Source organism: Xenopus laevis, chromosome 9_10L (assembly GCF_017654675.1).
Source record: "Xenopus laevis strain J_2021 chromosome 9_10L, Xenopus_laevis_v10.1, whole genome shotgun sequence".
Classification (NCBI taxonomy): Eukaryota; Metazoa; Chordata; class Amphibia; order Anura; family Pipidae; genus Xenopus; species Xenopus laevis.
In genome coordinates this window covers 20,484,638-20,511,669 of record NC_054387.1, presented here as the reverse complement: position 1 = coordinate 20,511,669, position 27,032 = coordinate 20,484,638, and the positions used below count along the sequence as shown (strand labels likewise).

General features: G+C 38.5%; 1 long non-coding RNA gene across 2 annotated transcripts in view; it reads right to left on the bottom strand.

Annotated features, from left to right (window-relative positions):
• Positions 1-3,329: 3,329 nt before the first annotated feature.
• The window catches only part of LOC121398163, a 100,959-nt gene continuing 77,256 nt past the window's right edge, over positions 3,330-27,032 (bottom strand). Inside the window, exon 3 of one of the 2 annotated variants that reach the window (XR_005964140.1) lies at positions 3,330-3,408. This is a non-coding gene — a long non-coding RNA (uncharacterized LOC121398163). The remainder of the gene's footprint in view (positions 3,409-27,032) is intronic. The other variant, XR_005964141.1, reaches the window with a different exon arrangement.

Sequence of the window (27,032 nt, the reverse complement as noted above, 5' to 3'; positions counted from 1 at the left end):
TAGAACAAACAAGAAAATATAGGACGAACATTACAAATGTGCATTACTAACCCACCCGAGGCACATATTCTTTATGAAACCACCTGGAAGAAAAGAGCACAGGAGCCACACACACACACAAATATATCACAAACCATGATTTTTAGTTTCAGAAGTACAGGTTGAGCCTGGATTTGGAGCAAATAAAATAAAAGAAAGTATTATAAAGGTGGAAAATATATCTAGGATCTATTTATATAAGAAAGAATAACAGGCACAGGAAAGTGCACGCAGTGCACATTGTCTTACCAATTTAATAATAATAAATACTATTATCTATCTATAAAAGCTTCCTGTTTTAGTTGCCATTAATACTAAATAGCATACCCAATAAAAGAGTTATCTACTGATAGTTCCATGAAGGATTTCGGTTGTGCATAAATACAACTCTTTTACCCACAGCATTTTGATATTATACAGTAGGTTAAAATGATAATATTGTTATACAGGTAAAGCGCCTGTTACCCAGAATGCTCGAGACCTGGGGTTCTCTGGATAACATATCTTTCTATCATTTTGATCTCTATACCTTAAGTACCTTATACTAGAAAATAAACCTTATAGGCTGGTTTTGCTTCCAATAAAGATTAATTATATCTTAGTTTGGATCAAGTACAAGGTAGTGTTTTATTATTACAGAGAAAAAGGAAATCATTTTTAAAAATGTGAATTATGTAGATAAAATAGAGTATACGGGAGATGGTCTTTTCATAATTCGGAGCTTTCTGGATAATGGGTTTCCGGAATAACGGAGCCCAAACCTGTAATATAGAATCTATAATCCAAAATGTATGGGACCTATAATTTAGATCTCCATACCTTAAATCTGCTAAAGATCATTGAACCATTGAATAAACCCAATAGGATTATTTTGTCATCAACATGGATTTATACATCCATTGAATCCAAACTGCTGTTTTATCATTAAAAGAGAAAAAGGAAATCCTTTTTGAAAATGAGAATTATTTGCTTTAAATGGAGCTTAGAGAGAATTCGGGGAGAGAATTCCACATCTTCACAGCTCTCACTGTAAAAAAAACCCTTCCAAATATTTAGCCGGAACCTCTTTTCTTCTGGAAAGACCTACTGGTAAATAAAGCATTAGAAAAATCATTATATGATCCCCTTATATATTTATACATAGTTATAATTTCACCCCTCAAACGCTTCTCCTACAGCGTGAACAACCCCAACTTGGACAGTCTTTCCTCATAGCTACGATTTTCCAAAACTTTTACAAGCTTAGTTGCCCTTCGCTGTACCCTCTCTACTGTAACTGGCACAGGGCTGCTGCAAGTGGCACATAAGCCACAGTCAGGCAGGGCAGCCATCAGGGGGGTACAGGGGGAAGAGTTGTAGGTGGCCCCGAGGGTAAGGGGGGCCCCGCCATGCCACACTTACTTGATTAACCGCCACCCCTGCTTTCTGAGATTGGTCGCAGAGTTTAAGTCCCGGTTGAGCTGCTCAGGGATTGGATAGCTGAGCTCATCCAATCACCATGCAGCTTTACCCAGACTTGAAATTTTGTGACCGATAAGGGAAGAAGATGCAGCCACCTGTGCTCCCCTCCTCCCTTCTGTAGTTGGCAGCTCACTTACAGCAGGTGGGCTACACTAATGAAGTAAGTGCAACATGGCCGGGCCCCCTTAAAGGTAACCCTTTGTGGTCCCTGTTGTGTGAGGGGCCCTGACCACAAATGTTTTTTATGGGGGCCCTGACCACAAATGTTTTTCTATGGGGGGCCCTGATCACAAATGTTTTTTTTAATGGGGGGCCCTGTCCAAAATATATATTTTTTAATGGGGGGCCATGACCACATTTTTTTTTATGGGGGGCCCTGACCACAAACATGCGGGAACCCAAGCCACCAATGTTTTGTTTTTTTTTACTGTGTGGTGGGGGGTGGACCTGTAGGTGAGGCTTGCGGTGGGCCCAGGAAATTTTGTCGTATGGGGCCCTGCGATTTATGATGGCGGCCCTGTGTACAGGTACAGTGTCACGATCGGCTCCCTAAATCCAGAACAAGTGCTAGTAATTTAAAATACATTTAAAGTACAAATAGTTGTTCTAACATAAATGTACATATATTTTTTATATAAAAAAGGCATGGCAATATATTTCTGAAATAAATATGTATTAATACAAAAGAGCCACTAGGGGCAGTAACTTACATTCATTTGTAAACTAATTGTGATTCCACCCATGCGATTTTCTATTGGCTCTTTTTCCTTTAAATACTCTGTATGTATCATTTATTAGTTAGCCTATGATTAAGTGTCCTGTGAGGACACGAAACGCTTCAGGCTTTTATTTTTTATACAAGATGTAAATAAAGCTTTTTTGTACTACTTTACAAATATTTTGAGACTCCTGGACTTCACTTAAGTTGATCATATTTTTGGGGTGTCGGAATAGTGCCAGCTCTATTTTTCAGATTTTGTATGCATTTTCTCCCCCTGCGGCAATGAGTTTGAGCTGAGAGCCCATTTAAATATTCGAATTTCACGCCACTCTGCGTGATGATGTCACGTGCACGTCGCGTAAAACCTGGAAGTGTGCGCCGCGCATGCTCTAGTGATTACCAGCATTTGAAAGAAGAACAACCACGCAGTGGGCGTCCGCGCCAGCCCATTAGACCACCAGGGTGAGTGTTCGTTACATATAGGATCTGTTATCCCAAAAACTGCTATACCGAAAGCTCTGAAATACGAAATGGTCATCTCCAATAGACTCCATTTTATCCAAATAATTTAATTTTTAAAAAAGTTTTCCTTTTTTTCTAATAATAAAACAGTTCCTTGTACTTGATCCAAACTAAGATATAATTATGTTTACATGATTTTCTAATAGACCTAAGGTATAAAGAATAAAATAACAGAAAGTTAAATTTTTCAGAAAACCCCAGGCATTCTGGATAACAGCTAGGGCGTTATTTCCCTTTTAAAATGTAGAACATGTTCTTGGATTAGCACTTTTATAATATTCTACAGCAGTTTAAGGGTTATATCTTTTTTTATTTTCCTGAAAGGGAGAGACGAAGAAAAAAAAAGTCTTCAAGTTTTTATTACTTTTGGCAGCTATTAATTTTCCTACCTTGGGAAAGTGAGTACTTACAAATGAAATTAGTGATGTGATGTGGAGCCCAGTAACAGAATTTTCCATTCATTTAAGCTTTTCTAACTTTACTTTTTCCCCCCTCCTATCAGGTAATTGTCCAATTTCCAGCTCGTCTCTGCATCTCCTTGTTTTGTCTATCCTTGTGACCTTCGGTCAGCGAGAAAGCCTACTGCGTTCAAAAGCAGCTGGAATGCTGGGAGGGAATACGGCTGGAGAGAAGGGATTGATTTTGTTGTGGTAGACCAATTCTTCCTGTAAGAGAGAAAATGAAAAGAGATATGCTTGTGCCAATATAAAGGGATATACAGTACCGAGACAGCCGGAGTTTAGCTGAGTACATTTCCAACCATCCAACAAAATCTTTCCTGACACACCGCATCACCCACCCAGGTTTGCAGCCGTATGGACTGCAGAATAGAAACAGAGCTGTCAAGAAGATTACAAAACAATGAGCATCACTTCTTCTTAATTTTATATGAGTTTGCATGATACTGAGTAGTAGAAGATGATAGACCGTCTGTATTGAAATGAACCATCTTTCCTGGAAAAATCTTTGTATTTGTAACGTCAATGGCCACTTTAATTTGTGTCCCTGACAGATATCTGTCTGAAAATTTGACAGGTAACCATCAGGCTGCTTTAAAAATCCAGTTGGTGCATCGGCCCATTTGACGCAACCCTCTCCCGACAGCCTGCATTGGCATCCGTTCAGACCCAATCATTGGCACAGAGCACATAAATAAGATATTTTAATGGAAGGGATATAATTTCCTATTGAAAAGTTGGTGAGCTTGCCTCTATTCAGTTGCACCAGCACATTTCCCCATATTGGGGAAACATCCACTAGTTTTCTGACCCCTCACCAAATGGATCTTCAGGTGTTTTGCCAACGTTACTCAATTACTTGGCCAACCAGCTTGCTGTTAGCAGGATATTAAGTAACATTGGACCTCATGCACAATTTTTTTTTTGTGTGAGTTACCAGATTATGGGCTCTGACCGCCTGTGTCTAGTCTCTAGTCCAGGGGTGTCCAAACTTTTTGTAAGGAGGGCCAGATTTGGTGAGGTGAAAATGTGTGGGGGGCAACATTCAGCGTGACATTCTTTGAGGCAAGGAGATATGTGGTGGTGGGAGCAAGGTTGGGAGCGATTAGTAGCGGTGGGAGCAGGATGTCACAAATCTGATACCATCTTGCTGAAAATCTTTCAGTGGGAGAACATTGACCACATTTGAAAGTGGATGCAGGACATATTGGTGTCAATCAAAGCTAAGGAGCAGTTTTAGATGCCATTTTTTTTACACTGCCATTTTTCAGGGAAATGACTGCACCGTCCTAAATACACACAGGGTTTAGGTACATTGAATGTTACTTTCCCAGACCACACCTCTCCCTCACTCACTGGCTTAAGTAAATGGGAAAAGGAAGGTGGTGTCTTCCAGACACGCCAAGCCCTGTACAAAACAGTTGCCGACAGGTTGGCTGTTGGTCTTCAGCAGCGGGAGCCAGACTTTTGGTTTAGTCACCCAGTGACGTTGTGACGTCAAGCGCACACGCTAATGTGTGGTTACGTCACTGCATGCAGTCGGCACGACAAGAAGCTCTGCTAATCTCTGCTCGGGCTGCGAGCCAGAATTGAAATTTCAGAACGGGCCATAGTTTGGACATGCCTGCTCTAGTCTCTTCTTAAGAATTCCCTGAATTCTGCTGATTTCCCACAATTTGTAGGCAAAAATCCGATGTGTGCATGTGCAGAACATTTCAGTGACAGTGTGTCACTGATCAGGAAAAATTTGGGCGCTGGCACATGTGCTCCATTCAGGGAAGGCAGTGGGGAAGGCTAATACCGATCTTTCTCTCCCACATGACCAGGGGCAGCTGGGAAATTGACAAAATGTCTAGCCCCATGTCAGATTTCAAAATTGAATATAAAAAAATCTGTTTGCTCTTTTGAGAAATGGATTTCAGTGCAGAATTCTGCTGGAGTAGCACTATTAACTGATGTGTTTTGAAAAAAACATGTTTTCCGATGACAGTATCCCTTTAATAAAAGTCTGATATCCCTAGTCAATACTAGAATCAGTTGATTTTATTAAAAAACATCTTGGGGGTGCTTTATTGGACACACCAGTGTCTGCTGTTGTTGCAGCAGTAATGGTGCCATGTCTCATGAGATCTCTGTGCCAGCCTAGAGCTAGAGGAGTGATGTCCTACCTACAATTCTAATGTTCTTGAGCTCAAATACATGCAAGTCTGTAACCATTTTCATATAAGGAGCAGATATGGCAATAAAGCAATTGAGCCAACCCCCAGTAGGTCATTTACCATAGTACAGCCAAGAGAAGGTGAATAAACCGCCTGTAAGTTGATGTTCTATCTGCTTACGATTCAAATCCAAATCCTTCAAAAAGTATGTCAGTGGAACATCAGAAAATACGTCAATGGGTTATTGCAGAGATCAATAAAGACCTTTTCAGGCGGACTGACTTATTGTTAACACACGCAGGTGGGACAAAATGATAAACAACACGTCATAAAGCCGCATTAAATTCTACGGCCAATCAATTTTACTTCTCACAAAATGTTTTACGTAACCTACTTCTTACAGTTTGAGTGGCGATGGCATTAAAAGAGAGGTTTCGATTGGCTTGTTGACATGAAGATCTAACTAGAGTAAAAAAAACTGACACACTTTCCTATTATAGGGGAGGCAAGTTGTGTAAGCGTTAATGTAATATTGATTTTCTAAAATAGGACTTAAAAGATGGATTTGATTCATATAATGAGTGATGGAAAAGATTTGGAAATAGAATAATGGTGTGTGAAAACTTTTAAATCCTTTAAAGTGATTTTCATTCTTATACTTAAAGAGGCGGTTCACCTTAAAGTTAAGTTTTAGTATGTCATAAAATGGACAATTCTAAGAAATTTTTCCGTTAAACTTCATTATTTATTTTTTTTATAGTTTTTTAATTATTTGCCTTTTTCTTCTGAAGATTTCCAGCTTTTAAATGGGGGTCACTGGCCCCATCTTAAAATAAATGCTCTGTACACATGTATTATTTTTGCTACTTTGTTTACACAACTTTCTATTCAGGCCAAACCAAATTTAAGAGTCCATTTACCAATGGAAAAATGGATGCATTCATTTCACATATTTATGTCATTCATTTTCTTGAGTCCATAGACACTAGTTGCACTTTCAAATAGTTGCACTTTCATCCCATCTTCTCTTTGGAATCGCACACAAGTGCACCTCTTGATGTAGGGGAAACTTGGATCTACCGCCACCATAAAGGAAAAGTAAAGCTTAACTAAAGAATGTAGCAATGTTCTAAATTATGTTTTGGGCTTCTGTACCAGCCCAAGGCAACCACAGCCGTTTAGCAGTAAAGATCTGTGTCTCGAAAGATGCCTCAGTAGCTCCCCATCCTCTTTTCTACTGATTCACTGCACATGCTCTGTACTGCTGTCACAGAGCATTAGGTCAACCTAATTTTCTGCTTGATAATTTGATTTAAAATTTTATTAATTTGTAACCTTACCTTCTCAACAACTGCTCAGAGCCCAGTGAGCAGTGAGTGTCGCAAACATTTTCCAAAATGGTGACCCCCTGTGACAAAATTGAAGTTCTGGATCATTGCTGCTACTGAGAAGCTGTAACTATAGGCTTGTACAATAAGTGCAGTATATAAAATATGGCATTTGTGGCCATATTCATTTTTAGGGTTTAGTTCTCCTTTAAAGCAGGCGTTATAACAAGGTTGTCATTGCAGGCTACTTTAATATGCACAGCAGACTTGAGCCTAAAGAATTAGATGTCACTTTGACACTGAGCACAGAAAATTTGGCCAATTTTCAGTGCGTTGTTTACAATTTTTTCCAATGCAAATGTGCATATTTTGGTGCCTCAGGTGCATGAAGCACATCATTGGGTGCAATAAGCATAACTTTGGGTGCATTAAGCACAACGTTCCCTTGCGGCTGCAGTTAAGCTGGAATTATGTGTGTGGGGGGAAATACATTCTATGTAAATAACATAATAAATTGCTTTCGCAAATTGCACTTGCATTTGTAAATAACCCTTCTAGAATGTACAGCGCTTACAGTACCTACATTAAACTACTATAGTGCTGGTGCCAAATATTTGATCTTTCTAGTCGGCTCTTTGATCTAAGCTTTATTGACAACTCAAAGGGTTATACAAGAGGGTATATTTTCACTTGAGGCATACATTGCATTGAACCAAAGCATAGCAAGTGCGTTTCTCACTGCTGTCCTTCATGAGCATAAAAAAATAAAGTCCAGCAGCCCAGCAGTGCACTTCCCACTCCCTTAGGCTTCATAAGTAACTTGTTATAACTCACCTCCTAAAGCAATATAAGGTTAACAGTTAAGTTAATATTCACATACACAGTCATTCATTCCTGGCTGCAGCAGGAATTAGCTAGGTAAGGTAAGCTTTCCTCATACACAAGGTCACAGATGTTATTAGCAGGCGCTCGATTACTGATATTAAATAATAATCTGGACTGCTGGGAGAAAAAAATTGAAACAGAAAATGTGTTTAGCAAATGTTCCAAACTATAAAAATTGCATCTTTTTGGTCCCGTAAAAGTAGATTTTTTTTATACCTGCCTAATTGCTCTGTGCAGTTTTCATAAAGTTAGATACTGTTTTAAACATGCCTTATTTATGACCACCAGTTCAAATGCGGTCTTGCTAACATGGATGCAAATATTACACATACTGACAGCTTTCATTAAAGGGGTAATTTATTCAAGTCCGAATTTTTAGTGGAAAAAAAAAATTTCCGAGATTTATTATACCCTGAGGATAGAAAAAGTCCCAATCGGAAAATTCGGCATCTCAGACCTACCGAGGTTGTGTATAAGACAGTGGGAGAAGTCCCTATGCTATTTGGATGTTTTTGTGGTCTGCAATAGAATTTAGCCCGAAAATCCGCTAATTTGATTTAATCGTGCTTTTTTAATAATAAATGAGATCCAATCGTGGATTCTAGTTTGGTCAGACTTTTTTAATTAAAATAATCTGAAAATTTTGGATTTTGATAAATAAGGCCCTAAAAGTGCTTGCATCAAAACACTGTATATTTACACTAAGCACTCTTGGGTCCATCCAAGGGGATCAGGGGAAAGTGAGGTCATTGGTGCTGGGGGGAACCCTGGAGCTACCACCACCCTGAATGTGGCAGTAATTCCAGGGATCCCGCTGGGTGTTCCTGATACAGCTACTGCTGATTTGTGGCACAATAATCACGTACTAATGTTGTTTTAATGGTGCACGCTGAAAGTGACACAATCTTCCCTTGAATGTTATATGCTACTTGCACCCATTTTACAAAAACAAGCAGGTGCATGTATTTTCATGTTAATGCACTAGCTGCAACTTATACTTGGATGTAACAACGCTGGAATTCTGGGGGGAAGAAAAACCTGCTTTTCTCATGCTTGCCCAATGATACTGTCCAACTTTCCCTATAAAAATCTGAATGAGCCTGTATTACCTCTGCAGTGAAATATGTTGTCACTATATAAATAAAGGATAATAATAATATAACAAGCATTGCTTTCATTTTACCCCCATTGGCTCTGTTGATATATACTACAAATAACTACATAGTAAAACGCCTCCAGGTTTGTGAGGTTTCCCTTTAATTTAAATATTTTCTTTGTATTTACACTTCTAAAGGCATGTCTTAACATTCAAGTTAATGACTATTTATGCTCAATTTTTTTAAAGTGCATCACTTCTAGTCATGCCGCACTCTTCAGTAATGTTTTATGGCCAGTTTACTGAAAACACAGAAAATCTGTCCTATAAACAGAGTAACACAATTTATTTGAGTGATTTGACTACACCAAGCCGATCAGAATAGAGAACAAGCCCAAACCAATCCAGTGTGTTGCAATATAAAACAAACTGTAACAGATATGAAGCAGAAATCTTTGGTATATATTTATGGTGAAAACATTGTGAGTTTCTTTTCAGTACAACTCTAGTGTGCTTACGATTGTTACCTTTAACATGAAGTCTTTATTAGTGTACACCTTACACTCTACTGGTCTGTTTTGACATGGAGAGCATACCATTGAGGGATCATTTAAATATATACCACATGGTTGCCAATGTGTCCATTCTGCCTCTTGTAATGAATGGTGCACAACTGCAACTAGTGATGCTGGGGAACCCTGGAGCTACAAACACCTTGGACCTGGCAGTAGCTCCAAGACTCCAACAGTGGATCATGTTGATGGATAAGGTGCCCCAGACTTGTGCTTAGTGAATCACATGCAAAAGCTATTTTGAATATGGGATCCAGAAGTGATACAACCACCAGTCTGAAAATAAGTGCAATTTGCACCTTATTTGTGTCAAAGCTCAAGGACAATTTACAGCTTAGATGGGTGTAAAGCATCCCCAGGGTCAGACTGGGTCGGTGGAACACCAGTAAAAACCTGGTGGGCCGAGGCCCTCATAGGGCTCGGCCCCCCAAAATCCTTCACTCCCTGAACTCTCCCTGCCCCAACCGATAGAAGAAAAGCAGGTACGCACAGGTCAGGGGCAGAGGGGGAGTTAGATGGAGGAGGGTTGTGGCTGGTGTGGGGGGCCCAGGGTGGATATGTGTGTGTATGAATAAGTGGCCCAACACTCACGAAACGCGTCAGGTTTCTGTCTAACATGTCCTAATAAATTGTATTTTGTATTTTTTTAATTCATTGGCCCTTTATTTTTTGGAGGCACTATTGGAATGTTATTGTGGATATGTGTGGGTCCCAGATGTGGCAGCCTCAGCGGGCAAGGACCCATCTCCCAGTTGGACACTGAGCAGCCCTGTTCTTTCCTCCTACCATAGGGTTTGCTGTGCCTCCCCAGTGCTCCCTAATTTTTGAATGACATGGCTCCCCCTGCCCACCCCCATGAACATAATGCAGCAAGTGCAGGTAGCATTGTACTTATTTTGGGAATACAGTTCCCCATGTCATCAATTTTTCAATGTTGATGGCATGGTGCAAAAATCTTGGTGGATTGTCCCCTTGTTTTAAACGTTACACCATGCATGTAGTACATAACCCTATATGTATTGTACCCAAGGTTGAGTCCTGCATTGGGTAGCTGCAGAATACAAAGAGATCGGTGTTCCTAAATTCCTAATCCCTGATCATCTGGGTATTCCATGGGGAACTCGACAGGGCTAAGGTGAGGTATTGGACCCTCCCCTGAGGTGTCTGACCCCTTACTGATCAGTTTTGGCCAGTGGTGTAACTTGGTATAGTTGGGCCCCGCCGCCAAAAAAGCATTCCTCTTCCCCTGGGTCTGCATATCTAGACCTGCACAAGATATCTTATGAAGCATAGGACAAAGCCACGAAGATATTACTGTAACAAATATTTGCAGTGTAACAATTATCCTTTTATGTACATTAGTGCAAATAATATAATGCCTTTTGTGTTAAATTACAAGCAAGGGTTGAGGAATGCAATCGATAATCTAGGCAGGGTACAAGGTGTTTGTGCCTGAATTCTAGATTCTGAAACAACTGATTCATGTACTCGAGTAGATCCATAAAATGTTTTTTCATTTTACAAATAAACAAGATGTGTCCCAAGGACATGATAATTGCAAAAATGGCTTTGAAATGTTCCTGTTTGCCATTGAATAGCTAGGTGGAAACATGTATTTATGTATTTTGGTAACTGTAGGTGTGAATATGCAACAGCAAATTTATATTCCCTTTTCTCTCTTTGACGAACCATGATTTCTATGCATAATTAGACATCGTATCTTTCATCCATCTGTTTAGTCTTTGACCTGAGCAATAAACTGCTGGCAGTTAAAACCATAGGGAAAGATTTTCATAAGCATGTCCCTGACCTCTTTAATACGCTCTCCTAATTTCTTGACTACTGGAGCCAAACTTTGAGAATTCACTAGATAAAAATCCAAAGAGGACAAGTCAGAGGTTGCTAAATCTATGAAGATATGTTTAGCCATGGGAAAAGTCTAAAAGCAGTAAAGTTTTCATGAGTAGTCTAGAGCTTTAATAGCATGCCATTGAGATAAACGGACACTGCGTGTAGTTGCAAAGAACAAGGGAATCCCTTTCATACACATAGTTTTATGTTCCTTTCTATTCAGTTTAAATGCCAACTGGCGGATTGTTTCTGTTTAAATCTTAATAAAAAGCTGAGGACTGCTACTGGGAAGGTTGGCTCATTTGTATTTATGACAACTGGAGAGGCTTTAGCTGCCTATGTGGCCTAGGTTCATATGTGTAGATTACTACAGGTATGGGACCTGTTATCCAGGATGCTCGGGACCTGAGGGTTTCCCAATAGCAGGTCTTTCAGTAATTTGGATCTTTATACCTTAAGTCTACTAGAATTACAAATTAAATAAACCCAATAGGCTGGTTTTGCTTCCAAATAAGAATTCATTATATCTAGTTTGGATCAAGTAGAAGCTACTGTTTTATCATTACAGAAAAAAAAGGAAATAGTTTATAAAATTTGGATTATTTGGCTAAAATTGAGTCTATGGGAGATGGTCTTCCTGTAATTTAGAACTTTCTGGATAACAAATTCTACACCTGCCATCAGTCATGCTAACTACACCCTCAGCCTTCAGCCCTCAGCCCTCAGTCCTGAGAAGAGGACTGAGGACTGAGGACTGAGGGCTGAAGGCGGAGTTAGCATGACTGGCGGCTGAGAAGGGAGGGTAGAGGATAGAGGTGTGACTGCAGATTTGGGCAATGAGTGACGGTAAAAGCACCCGATGCACCATTCAGAAGGCATAGGACATCGCAGGAAGGAAGGGTATTTTGCCGCAGGATGTCCTAAAATGCATTCTCTATGGGCGCTACCTTCACACATGAAGTGTTCCCTTACTAAACTGGGCCCCTTGCGGACTACCAGTAAGCAAACACAAAAGTAGGGGTCACCCCTGTACTCACAAATCTTCTGGGGGATTGCTCTGCCTCCTGGCATTCCTCAGTCAGACAGACAGACCCTCTGTCACTTGGTCATCTCTCTCTGCACCTTGCAGTAGCAAATGGCACCCCAGCCCCTCTGGGAGTTCCTCACACAGGCAGGTGTCCTTCCTGCTCTGTGTCCTGCTCTGAGAGAGCTCCCTAACAGCCTCACTAGAACTAAATACCTTTCCACAGGACAGCCTAATCCATGAGCTGGACTTCTGGATTGGAGTACCTGGCTTGCCTGTTCTTTCCAGAATACTCCACCTTCCAAGACCTGGCCACCAAAGCCTTTAAACAGAGAACCTGTTATCTCTTTATGAACACCCTTCCTGGTGCCTACCTCTCCCACTAAGAAGAACTTCAAGGGAAAACCATTTTCCCACATTGTTTTGGTCACTCTACCACACCACACATTAATACATCTCTCCAGCCGTATACTGGTCCTGTTTTATTATTGATTTTACTACTCACCATAAAGTTAACTTAATTTCTATATTTCTATACTTACATGCCCTTCTCTTCCAGGGTAATTTTCCAGGAATTAGTCTGAACTCAGAGGCCAGAGCTGCATATTAGAGACAGACATACTTTTCCTGTTATTTCACTGCAGGGGTACTTAACAGTTAACAAATGCAAAACAAGCACACATCTCTCTGCAACAAGATTGAACAGTAGAATGCAAACTTACATGTTCTTAAATATGGCTTACTGCTGTATTTATTTTAATGGAAAGATTTTAAAACTAAAATTTAAAGATATTTCCGTTGAAGGATTTCCCTTGTTAACCTTTGCCTGCAGAATGTATCCGTTTTACAGGGTTCGTCTAGACACGCTGGCGATCTGGGCATCTATGTGGCAGATGAAATCAAGTCTAGATAAATGTAGTGATATGTATTTGGATTTTAAATATATGCTGACTACTTCTAACTCTAATGAATTGCGACGCTGAACTTTTTGCACTGCAGATCCATTATATCGTTTGGATGTCATAGGAAAGAAAAACATTCAACTTACTGGTATTCATATATATTGTATAATGTTGATTCAGTGACTGGTCCAGTCGCCATTTTTGAGTCATGAATAATTTTTCCCCTTCTGGAAACAACTTTAGATTCATTTTTCACCCCTTGTGCATTAGCTAAACATTGAATTACATTTGATAGATGTGTCTTCAACTCATACATTAAAAATGTTTCTAGCCGTTTGCAGACTATTTTGTGTACTGATCAGTACATATTAATTAATTCTTCTTCTAAAATACCACTATCAATGTAAATGTACGCGTTATATTACAATACTATTACAAACGGCCATCTTTGGGATGATGCCTATTGGGTGAAGAAGTAGATTGCTTTCAGGGAATGCCATTGTGAATGGAATTCACTTTGTCTGAAGCACAAAAATCTAATTAGATTCTGTTTTAGTTTTCTAAGACTAAAGGTGACCATAGACGCAAAGATCCGCTCGTTTGGCGACATTGCCAAACGATCGGATCTTTCCCCGACATGCCATTAACGAGCATGGCTATATCGGGGGTAATCTGAACATCCGATTACGATGTGCAATGGGCTCCGGCGGGATCGGTCGGGTCAAACCTGTCCGATTGGCCAAACGACTATTCTCCGCCGGACGAAAGATGTCGGCACTCTGCACACACGATCTGAAAATCATATGAATCCTCAATAGGATCTGTGTGTCTATGGCCAGCTTAAGGGAATGATTTACCTTCAATTTGATTTAAATTTTTTCCATGAATCTCAAAATGTGGTTTTCCTATTTTTCTTAACTCTAAAAATTAAAAATGTATTAAGTATGAAAACCATGAAAAACTTGAATACTAAAATTCGGCAGGTAAAAACTGTTGAGTTCCTATAGAAGTCAATGGGAGCTGCGTCGATCCTATTGGACTGTTTTTAATCAGTTCAGACTTTTAGAGGTTTTTGGAACATATTTAGGTTTTTAGAGGCATTCATGGTTTTTTTTCAGATCATTCATTGCTATATTCCATTTGTACTTTTTAAATTCAGTTTTTATATTAAAGGGGTGGTTCACCTTTAAATTAATTTTTAGTATGTTATAGAATTTCCAGTTCTAAGTAACTTTTTAACTGGTCTTCTTTATTTATTTTTTATAGTTTTTTAACGATTTTCCTTCTTCTTCTGACTATTTCCAGCTTTTAAATGGGGGTCACCGGCCCCATCTAAAAACAAATGCACTGTAAGTCTACACATTTCCTGTTATTGCTATTTTTTATTACTCATCTTTCTATTCATGCCCTCACCTACTAATATTCCAGTCTCTTATTGAAAGCTATGCATGGTTGCTAAGATCATTTGGACCCTAGCAACCATTTTGCTGGAACTGCAAACTGGAGAGCTGCTGAATAAAATGCAAAAACCACATGTAATAAAAAAATTAAAACCAATTGCTAATTGTTTCAGAATATCATCCTCTACATCATACTTAGGGGGTTATTTATCAAAGTCCAAATTTATCTCAATATTTTCTGCTACAAACTCCGATCAAATCCCCTCGGTTTTTTACGCTTGTTTATTATTACATTTTCCCAAAAATTTGCTTTGTGGGAAAAAAATCATATTTTCAATGTTTTCACAATTTTTTTTGGATTTTTCACCCGAAAACTCAGATTTCTTATGCTTTTTGCCCGAAAACGTTGGGGTTTTGCAGGAAACCCAGAGCACATCAAAAAATCATTGGGACTTCTCCCTTTGACTTATATGCAACCTCGACAGGTCTGAGATGCCAAATTTTCAGATTCTGACTTTTCCATCCTTGGGGTTTAATAAATTCCGAAAAATTTGTGATTTTTTAAAAGTCCGATTTTATAAAAAAAAAATCACATATTTTTTGTGAGTTTTGCATTCAGAGTTTAATAAATAACCCCCTAAAAGTTAAATCAAAGGTGAAAAACCCCTTTAAATGTCATGACATTTGTGTTTTTTAGAGGAAGTGAGTTTAGTTGTGGTTTCAAAAACCTGAAAAACCACTAAAATGAGACTTCACGGTATGATATGCTTCCACGGATAGTTTTAAAGCGCTTGAGAAAGGGTTTCATATGGAAGAGTTAAGGAACTGAATAAGAGATAAGGAAGAGCAAGAGAGTAATGTTTATGGTGGGAGATGGGAGTGGATTTTGGTGGTATTAAAAGATGTGTTTGTGAGGAAAGGTAACCCACGTAGAATGGAGCATATGACTGAGAAGGACTGAGCCAGACAAGGTAAACATAGAAAGGATAAATAAAAAAGAAGTTGGGAGAAGGAATTCAGAGAGCAGGTGCAGAAGTAGAGACAGAAAGATATCCTGTTCACCCACCCTGGAGAAGGGTTTAGCGGCACTAAAGGTCGATAATATCTGGGGTACTATGGTTGAATACAGTAGTGAGGCTCTTGAAACGAGTGATGATGAGAAGAAAAAGATACAAGTTCAAAAATAGCACCAAACTGGAGACTGGGTGGCTGGTGTACAAGTACAGTACAGTTTATTAAATATCTTAACATCTTAAATATCTTAAATTGAATATCCAAAGATCACTGAATTATGACTTACAGAGGAAAAGGGCATTGGATGAGTGTTGGTCAGTGAGTGTCCAGAGACACCAGAAACATATGGAGACATAGAGTTGCAGTGATGTCATGGGCTATTCCTGAGAAGAAATTTGTAAATGACAATGGCTAACTCAAGTACATAATTTACAACCTTTGAAAAGTGTATTTCATACACACGTCTGAAATGCAAGGGACATTGTTAACAGTTGGAGAATCTGCAGAGTAAGCATCTTCCTTTACACATCAACACAAGATTTAAATTCAGATGTCATAACTAATCATCCTTTTTATTCAGATATGGAATAATGATAGCAGAATCTTCCACTGAAGTAAAACCTAGACACAAAATGAAAGCTTTGGCACTGTTCATGTACTATTCTACATGTCTCCATTTGGTATAACTTACAGAGAGGAAACTTTCATGGGTAATGAAACTATCCATTAGGCTAATTTTAACTTGAGACGGATAGTGATTGTGGAGAATGGAAGATTATTTGCTTTATAAATGTTGGGTAATTGAAATGATGTTTTCCAGAGTTCGCAGGGTACACCCTGCATTGTGTGAAAGAGAAATGCAGCCTGTCACAAATGCAATGATCCAGATAGCTTGGCAATAAAAGCATTCCAAATTTCCACAGGACATGATCCACAGCCTGATCAAAGAAAAGCTACCAACATTGAAGGAAATAATCTTTCCAAGAGCCTGACTGATGAGATTTATTAATATTCCTTCCAAACACCCACAGATGTAATTTTATTCAGGTTCATCGGAGAGCCTTTAATAAAGGAACCATTAATAAATAACACACGTCCTACCTTTATACAGCATATTGTATCAGGAGTTCGAAATACCCACATGTTCTACCTGGGTGCAAAATTAGGGCCAATATAACAAGCAGTTATTCCTATGGTATTGAACAATGTAGGCAGATTTTTTGCAGAGTTCAGCAATATCAGGCACTGGGTAGCCCTGTAATTAACACTTGCATGCTAAAGATATTAGAGAACAGTTCCAACCACCTGCCACCCATGCAGACAGCAAGGCTTATGGAGCTAAACTCTTTGAACTCCTAGAATTGAAAAAAGTGTAGAAAACAGGTTACTGCTCATCTGTTATTCGCACTGTGCACCTTACCCAAAGCTTACCCCAATAAAGCCCAGCAACTAAAATAAGTAGCGTTTACAACAGAGCACGATAATAAATTCTAAACCACCAAGATGATGTAATGCAGAAAAAAGGAGAAAAGTTAATCTTATCTCTTAAGTTTATGACCTCTTGAGAATAGATCTACTAACAAAAATATGAATAGATCATGTACCTTGTGATGAGAGAAGCAAACATTCTTGGAAGCAGTATATGTTTTCTTTATTGTTTCTTTGATGTTCTGAATGACACATTTCAAGACTTTAGCAGATAAAACCATGTGAGTTTTTATAGAAGACAATGGGTGGTGTACTTAACATTGACCAATGTGATTCTGTTGTTCTGGTGCCTCTGGCATATCTATTGATTACCCCAGGTATCACCAATATTTTTTACCCTTGAGCCACATTCAGATGTAAAAAGAGTTGGGGAGCAACACAACATGAAAAATGTTCCTGACGGTGCCAAATAGGGCTTTGATTGGCTATTTGGCAACCCCTATGTGGACCGTCCAACTAAGGGAGCACTGTTTGGCAGTGCACATGGTTTTATGCAACTAAAGATTGCCTTCAAGCTAGAAATTGAAAAATAAGCACCTGCTTTAAGAGCCACCGGGAGCAACATCCAATGGGTTGTGAGCAAAACGTTTTTCTTGAGCCACTGGTCGACGATCACTGAATTACCAACAGGCTAACAAACGTAATTTAGGGGCTAAACATGCCTAACACCTAAATAGACAAATTATTGGCCCATTTGGCAACATACACAATGGAAAATTGTCTACCACAAGCCAAGATTTGGTGTGCACACAATGATATGATCACTGTCTGAAAGTATTTACCAAAATCTCCAGTCAGAATTTCCTCTATTTCAAGTAGATTTAAGTGGATGTAGACTTGTACTTACAGGATCAGACTAGCATGCTTGAGAAACAAAGGATCTCCCAAGGAGCCCCAGTATTAGTGGATCCCAATACTCAACATCCCTTTTTGCCCACCGTATTATTATGACACCTATAACATTTTGCATTGTCTGTTGTGTATGGGCCATCAATATCAGAGTTTCTGGTGGGCCCTAAGATGCCCAGTCTGGCATTGTGGCCTTGCAAACTGTAGCTTGTCTTTATAATGAATCCCAGAATTATATAAGGCATTAGATTGGGTTTTAAAACAGCTATAGAGAAAATCAAAAATGTCTATAGGAAAAGGAAGGGGTCACCATAATAGTTTGATATGATTTGGATATTCTTCACTTTATCCAAGGCTAGTTGAATGAGAAGGGTGAATGTTTGTCTGTAGGAAAATGAATTCACTTGAATACCATATTTTTAACAATATGGGCCACTATGGCTTTTTAATGAACCTATTTGATATTTAGCTTCCGCCTGAATATAGTGCACAAATCTCAAAATTATTATATCTTCACATTTTCAAGGTCTGCCCTGACCTAGAGCATCTCTAAAATATTCACTCTGATCATTAAATATTGTTTCTATTACTGCATTTATGAATTGGAACACCAAACCTCCTCTCAACGTTAAAGCCTATAAACATTGTGGGATTACACATGGAGAATGTTCTGAAGATCTTCTGTGATGTGCCTGTAACCTTCTTCTAGAGTGTGATTCCAGTTATGCTCTTTTAAAAATTAATGAGAAATGCATTATCCCAGCAGATTGCCTGATGCATGTGGAACTCATTGAGGATCTGAACACTGACATCCCCTGCAGATATTAAAAGTTTAGTAGAACGGGTTGTTCTTTGCATGCCAGTATAATATAGGGTGTTTTATTTCCACCAAGAATTATTAACCACTTAACACTTTTGTTGGATAATATTCAGATCGTGTGATCCTAAGAATAGTAATTAAATAGCAAACAGGGTTCTCAGTAAGATTAGGCACCAATACTAGTTCTAAACATGTGGATAGTCTGATTGATGTCTATTGTCTGCCTTATATTACTTTTCCAGGCACTGTGATCCAAAATAGCAAAAAGTTCTTATAAAATCAGTTGGTGCCATCAAGGGCAGGAACTAATGGTAGGCACGAACCTCTTCTGTCTGGATGACTGACCAGCTTGTCCCGGCACTGGTGCCTATTGCTCAGTTTAAGATATTATTGTTACTATTACTGTTACATTTCCATTAATTTACTCACATATAAAATTATGTGCTCTCGTGATGACTTAGAAACGTGGATAGCTGCATATCAATGATAAGGAAAACACAGGCCATGGAAGCGGTGTAAAAAGTTGTAACATGTAAAACAAAGTGGGCAAAACAGGAGAATTTGAACTATCAGTTTGAAGGACATAATCTTCACACTGTATTATCATTAGACTACATGATAATAGATCACAAGACGATTTCAAGACAACAGTTTTAATAGCCCAAACATTTGATACCAAAAACAACCTTCTTTGCCCTCTCTGAAAATTTCCTAAAAGTCTTTATGTTCAAGTGCTTGTTAGACGATTCTCACCAAGAAATACAGCAATGCACCTAGAAGATACCAAGATTACTCCAAAATCTCTAATGAAACAGTGCTCTCTATTGGCCAAGCTTTTAGGAAAAGACTGTAAAGTGATTGATTTTGTTTAAAATGGAATATCTTAAAAGAACAGTAACACCAAAAAATTAAAGTGTTTTAAAGGAATGACAGTATAATGTACTGTTACCCTGCACTGGTAAAACTGGTGTGTTTGCTTCACAAACACATATAGTTTATATAAACAAGCTGCTGTGTAGCTGTGGGGGCAGCCATTTAAGCACCGGATACACAGTAGATAACAGATATGTGCAGAAGAATCCCATTCTATACTACAGAGCTTACCTGTTACCTGCTGTGCGTTTCTCCTTTTTCAGCTTTGAATGGCTGCCCCCATGGCTAAACAGCAACTTGTTAATATAAACTATTAGTGATGGACGAATTTGCGATAAATTCGCGAAACGGCGCCAGCGTCTCGTTTTTGACGCCGGTGCCCGTTTTTTCGACGCCAGCACCCGTTTTTTACGCCGGCGCACATTTTTGACGCCGGCGTCCGTTTTTTCAAAAAAAAATTTTTGGCGCCGGCGAATTTTTTCCGCGAATTTACGCTGGCGTTTCGCGAATTCGCGCCTGGCGAATAAATTCGCCCATCACTATAAACTATAATAGTGTTTCTGACGCAAACACACCAGTTGAATCAGTGCAGTGCAACAGTACATTACATGTTCATTACTTTAAAACACTTTAATTTGTTTTGTGTTACTGTTCCTTTAAATAAGGGTCCTTGCAGACTCACAGTGCTGCTGTTTTATTCACCAAAAACACCTATGCAACACATGAGAGCACAGATTCCTTAAAATTTGCTGAGGAAGTCAACAGACACTTTTCTTTACTAAAGGCGGCAACCTCTCCAAATGACCAAAGTGCATATATTTATACACACACGCGCGTCATTTGGAGGGGTTTAATTTCAGGAAAGTTTCTATTAATGCAGATAATCTCAGTACCCCTTCTATATTGCAAGAGGATTATAGTTTTAGTACGTGTGTTAATAGCCCCTGTACTTGAGCTCATAGAAAATTAGTTATTTTAGCAGTCAGACAATATCATGCTGTAAGTACAGGATGTAAAGCACAGCCTTCAAACCCAAGCTGGGATAATTGCATCAATAGTACTTAGTGGAGAATGAACATTGGCTTTCAGATGTGTTTTTCTACCTATTGACGCAATATTCCATGCTCCAGTGACCGTAATTTTACCTCTTTTGGTAAAAAGCTCAGTTAACTACTTAATATGACTTTCCTGGGATTTATAAATGCTCATAATGAGGGTGGCTGGGGTTTAGCCTAGGCAGGACAATGTCTAATAGACAAAGCACAGTATATTAACTTGTTCTTCACTAAGGTATAACTGTTTCATTGTTTCTACCTCGTTATCAAAATGTAAATAAGCATTGCAATGACTTTATACAATTTATCTTTCTGGATATAACTTAGTTATTTTTCAGTCTCATTGATGACCAAACCATTGCCTGATTGTGTAGGGGTCCACATACAATTCAAGAGATGGATATCAGTAGAAAGAGGTAAGTTGGTGGTAAATGAGAAATCTCTATTTGGGGTGACAAGAAAATGGGGTCCCAAAACTAATTGGGTCCAAGACCCTCAATTAATATTACAATTAGGGTATATGGGTTCTGCAGTAGTGCTTTATAATTTATAATGGTGGGACAGGGCGTGAAGCTGCAACCAACTTCTGAGGGAGTCCAATGTTACTCCTATTTATCAATACTGAACTTTTTGTGTACTGTATTGCCCAATCCTGTTCTCTAGCCATTATAATCTGATTTAGAGCCAGCAGTTTACATGACCAATGTGCAGTCAAAACATTGGGCGTGATACACTTTGATACAGGGGGTCAAATGACAAGTTTGCTTTTTGGTTGACAAGAAAATCAATTATTATTATTATTATTAACATGTATTTATATAGCGCTAACATATTGCGTAACACTGTGAATCAAAGAATACATTATATATGTAATTATGGAGTGCACTCTCTCTGTTATTTCAAGTTGCTTATCAACAAGCCGGAGCAGTAGTAAGGGCAAAATAAGCTTTATTTGAAATCAATGAACCAAAAGAAGTAAGCCTTCTTGGCTATAGATACAGTAAAGTAACATGGTATTTTATTGATGATATCATGTCTGTTGCAAGGTATACAAATAACTGCTGCTTATGCACTACTTTATCTACTATTACTATTATTATTATTACTTATTATTATAACTACTATTATTACTATTATTCATTACTCGTTCACACACATGCCTTCAAGACCTCTCAAAAGAAGCACCATTTCTCTGTAATTGTCTTCATTGCTCTAGCAGACTTTCAATTAAAGGAGAACTAAAGCTTAACTAAAGAAGTAGACTAGAAATGTTGTACAGTACATTATGTTTTGGGCTTCTGTACCAGCCCAGAGCAACCACAGCCCTTTAGCAGTAAAGATCTGTGTCTCCAAAGATGCCCCAGTAGCTCCCCATCTTCTTGTCTGCTGATTCACTGTAAATGCTCTGTGCTGCTGTCACTTACTGAGCTTAGGGACCATCTCAAAATATACAATGTACATAAAATATAAATGTCAAAATATAAAGCTGATTAGTAATTAATATATATAATTTCTACATGGCAGTACAGAAACCAGTGCAATTAGCATCACAATTTAATAATCAGCGCTGTAGCATCAGCTTATATTACAGGCAACCTCATTTTCTGTTTGATCATTTGCAAAATCCCCTAAGCTTTGCTTCTCAACAGCTGCTCAGAGCCCACTGAGCATGTGAGTGTCACAGACACTTTCCAAGATGGTGACCCCCCTGGGACAAGTTTGAAGTCCTAGATAGGGATGTAGCGAACTGTTCGCCGGCGAACTAGTTCGCGCGAACTTCGACTGTTCGCGTCCGCCGCAAGTTCGCGAACGTCGCGCGACGTTCGCCAATAGGCGTTCGCGTCAAAATCGGTCGCCCATTCGACCATTCGATCGCTAAAATCGAACGATTTTCGTTCGATTCGAACGAAAATCGTTCGATCGAACGATTAAAATCCTTCGATCGTTCGAATCGAACGATTTTCGGATGATCGAAGTTCGCGAACAGTTCGCGAACAGTTCGCAAATTATGCCGGTGTTCGCGAACGGCGTTCGCGAACACATCGGCGGCGGTTCGCTACATCCCTAGTCCTAGATCATTGCTGCTATTGAGAAGCTGAAATTGTAGGCTGGAGAAATAAGTTCAGTATTTGAAATAAGGCATTTTAACCATATTAATTTTTAGGGTATAGTTCTCCTTTACTTTTCAGACTGGAAGCAACCTTTTTAAATAGAATTGTTTAGGGCAGCTCATTCTCATTTGGCCTTTCTCTCTATCCATTCCTGCCTCATGCATAATACTTACATGTTTCATTTTCACGACTACCAATACAAATAAATTATAGCAAAAAAGTGTTTACAATTAGCTGAACAGCAACATTACTATACATCATACAACGATGTATAGAGTTTGATTGAATACAACAAGTTAAGTTTGCTTGAATCCAAAATTCCGTATGTTTTAGGATTAGATCTGGATTTAACTGACAAAAACGTATATATTTATAGTCCCCAAAGCACTACTTTCTCATTAAAGATTAGTGCAACAAAAACCAAGAACTCATATTTTTAGTCTCCCAAGCATACACATGTCTTACTTTCTCATTAAAGATTGATGCAACAAAACGGAAAGAGAAAGGTAAGGCAGACCCATCATCCAACAACAGCTAATCACTTCTAAGTTTGGCTGTACGTTCTAGAGAAAAGGTCCTTAGTTTCCCTAAAAATAATTTGAATGGTATAGAACAAAACACATTCAAGAGCATAATTTGATAAAAACATCTTTCTTATTACTATAGAAACATCTGACACATACTTTGTACACATAGTACAGGTATGGGACCTGTTATCCAGAATGCTCGGGACCTGGGGTTTTCCAAATAACGGATCTTTCTGTAATTTGGATCTTCATAGCTTAAGCCTACCAGAAAATGATTTAAACATTAAATAAACCCAATAGTCTGGTTTTGCTTCCAATAAGTATTAATTATATTTTAGTTGGGATCAAGTACAAGGTACCGTTTTATTATTACAGAGAAAAAGGAAATCATTTTTTAAAATTTGGATTAATTTATCATAATGGAGTCTATGGGAGATGGCCTTTCCGTAATTTGAAACTTTCTGGATAACGGGTTTTCGGATAACAGATCCCATACCTGTAGTTTGTTAGAAGTACAGTGATATTCATTTTATTTACTTTACCCCTTACTGGAATCTTTATATAGGTATATCCTATATACTACTAATATAGAATTTGTATAATCTGTCTCCATTCTGTTGAGTGGTCACTGGAAAACATTTTAGTGGTTGTCCCTAAACTGATAATAAAGGGGGATAGGGGAAAATCACGTGTCAAATGGTGAACTTTCCACCACTGAAAAATAACATTTGTAATGAATGAATAGAAAGTTTGTAGGTTTTTCTGTGTTGCGCCCAAATTTCACCCTCTGATAAATCTGCCCCGTATTGTTAGAATGCCGGAGGATCATGCAGGAAATAGGCATTTGATTCCCAACTTGAAAACTTTGATCAGTGCATAGTGCTGCTATTTACTATTATTAGTACTAAGTCAATAATAATAGTTTATGGTTATTCTTCAGTTCATGACTTCTCAATACAAACAATACCAATTATACCTGAGCTCGTGTCTGTTATGATAGAATTCCCAAACATAGCAGGGCAATGAAATTGCTAAGCAACAAAACAGATCTAACTAAAATGCACAGAAGAATGTATTCCTTCAGTGAAATAACTTAATAGGACTATAATATATATTTATAGTGTAAAGTGTCCATTCAGGAAATATTTTATGAAAAAAAGTCTTGAACTCACCATATTGAAATATGCTTAACCATTAAACATGATCCCACCTTTCAGGATATTTTCTACATTTAAACTAATTGTCCTCCAAGAAAACTGATACTTCTCTGAAGTCTTGTGCAAAGCCTTTCCTACTATAGATATCTCTGACTCAAATTACAGTATATTTGGTATTTTCTCAGTCTGTGTTGGACATGAAGCACCGGCCAGCAAAGGGGCTGGAATGTATTTATTTATTACACAACTAAACACAAGAGAAGACACCAAAGCGTTGATTCATGCATTCCACAATTATGAAATGATACATGACACATAATGCTACCCATGTGATCCAAGGTGACCTCATTGCGGTTATAAGAAGCTTTCACCCAGAAAATAGGTACTCGGGAGTCAAATGCCTCATAGTAAACTCAAATACAAAGTTATTTTTAGCCGTCAGCATTTAATCCAAAGGAACACACACAGACACACATGTCTAACATATGAAATATATTTAGGAAAAAAGTGAAAATGTTTACAAAATTCTGCATAATACACTGTGAGCCTCAAGTTCTTTGAAAAGATGCCTTTTTTCCGTGCTAACACAGCAACTTTCTAAGAACAAAGCAGAAGCAGAAAGTGATCTCAGCAATATCTGGGTTAAATGTAGTGGAAATGCACAATTCAGATGTGGTTAAACATGTGAGCAAGCTATAAATCATACGAACTAACATTCATTTAAATATTTATTTCTACAGAAAGAATGGTTTGCGAAACAATTGTATGATCGTAATCAAGTTTGTAGTGTATAACCATTTACTGGGCTTACATCCACTTTGATGTGCAGTAAATGCTACATCTCCCTTGCCTATTTTTTTGAATCCAATGTCATTGTACCGATAAACCTATATTCTCAGGCAAAGCTTCTGAATCAAGACCCATCATTTGTTTTTTGCTTTTCTGAATATGATCTTGATTGTATCTGCTTAAGACGGCAGTTTGATTTATTCGGATCTCCCCTGCCAATGTTTTCCCTTGATGTATCTGGCCCTCTAAAAATATATATTTAAACAATATCAATAGGGCACAGCCTGTTGTTTAAGCGGTGGATGCCTTTTGATGAACCGCTTAGGAAATAGCTGGCCTAAACCCTACCTACGTCATGGAAGAATATAGCCTTAGATTCATTGTTGGAATGAAGTTTAACGCTTATATGCTCTATTTTTTTTTGTTGTTTTCCTATGCCAAAGTGCTGCCTACTCCACTTAGGTCAATAGTAATGATTAAAGGAAACTGCTGGATCTACAACAAAGTTTGGAAAAGGACCTCCTGTTTTCAAGGCCAAAGGAAGAATGTTTGCAGTGGGCTTTACACCACGGTGAATAACGCCATGAAATGGCTGGGCAAACATTTGGTTTGGACCAAAGGAGAAGAGGAAGTGTGCAATTAATGTGGCAGGCCTAGAATTTTCAAGAGCGTGGGTTTAGTCCCACATGGAGGAAATAATCACGCAACCATTAAAAGCTTTATTTAGCAGTGGGGTCTGCAATCTTTTTGCAGACGTCAAGTAGCTATACTTCCAAGAAAACACTGTATTTTTTGACGCATTACAAACGTCTCAGGGGTTCCACATGAATAGCTCATATTATGTATGGGTTGAAATGCATTGTAAAGCTAAGTGCATATAATTTTACCATCCAAGTCAATGCAAAAAAAATTGTTGTGTTTCCTAAAACCATAAAGCATTCTGTAATCTGCTGCTGCAGAAGTACAGCTGCCTCCTGAATAATGTATTGTTCTTTCGGTCAGTAAAAATCATCCTCCTTACAATTTGGAATGTGGACACTTTATTAATCAAGTATTACCAGATATAGAATATAAAGGCGTAAACATATTAACATAGTATTTTGGGTTGAAAAAAGACACGTTCATCAAGTTCAACCTTTTTAACTCTATTTTAACCTCTAACTGCTAGTTGATCAAGAGGAAGGCAGAAAAGCCCATTGCCTCTCCAATTGCCTCAAAGGGGCAAAAATTCCTTCCTCACTCAAAAATGGCAATGGGACTAGTCCATGGATCAACTTGTACTATGATCTATCTTCCATAACCCTGTATTCCCTCACTTGCTAAAAAGCCATCCAACCACTTCTTAAAGGAGAAGTAAAGCTTAACTACAGAAGAAGTAGGCTATAAATGTTGTACATTATGTTTTAGGCTTAATACCAGCCCGAAGCAACCACAGCTCTTTAGCAAGGAAATCTTCTTCTCTGCTGATTCACTGCACATTCTCTGTGCTGCTGTCAGTTACTGAGCTTATAGACCAACTCTAAATATACAGTACACATAGAATATAAATGTCACAGTATAAGGCTGATTAGTAATTAATACCGATAATTACTACATGGCAGCACAGAAACCAGTGCAACTAGCATCAGAATTTAATCATCTGCCCTGTAGCATCAGCTTACTGTATATTACGGACTAACCTCCTTTTCTGCTTGATCGTTTGCAACGACCCCTAAGCTCAGCTTCTCAACAGCTGCTCAGAGCCCAGAGCATGTGAGTGTCGCAGAAACTTTCCAAGATGGTGACAGGTTTGAAGTCCTGGATCATTGCTGCTATTGAGAAGCTGAAAATTAAGGCTGGTGCAATAAGTTCAGGGAAAGAATTGCACATCTTCACAGCTCTCACTGTAAAAAAAAGCCTTCCGAATATTTAGGCGGAACCTCCTTCTAATT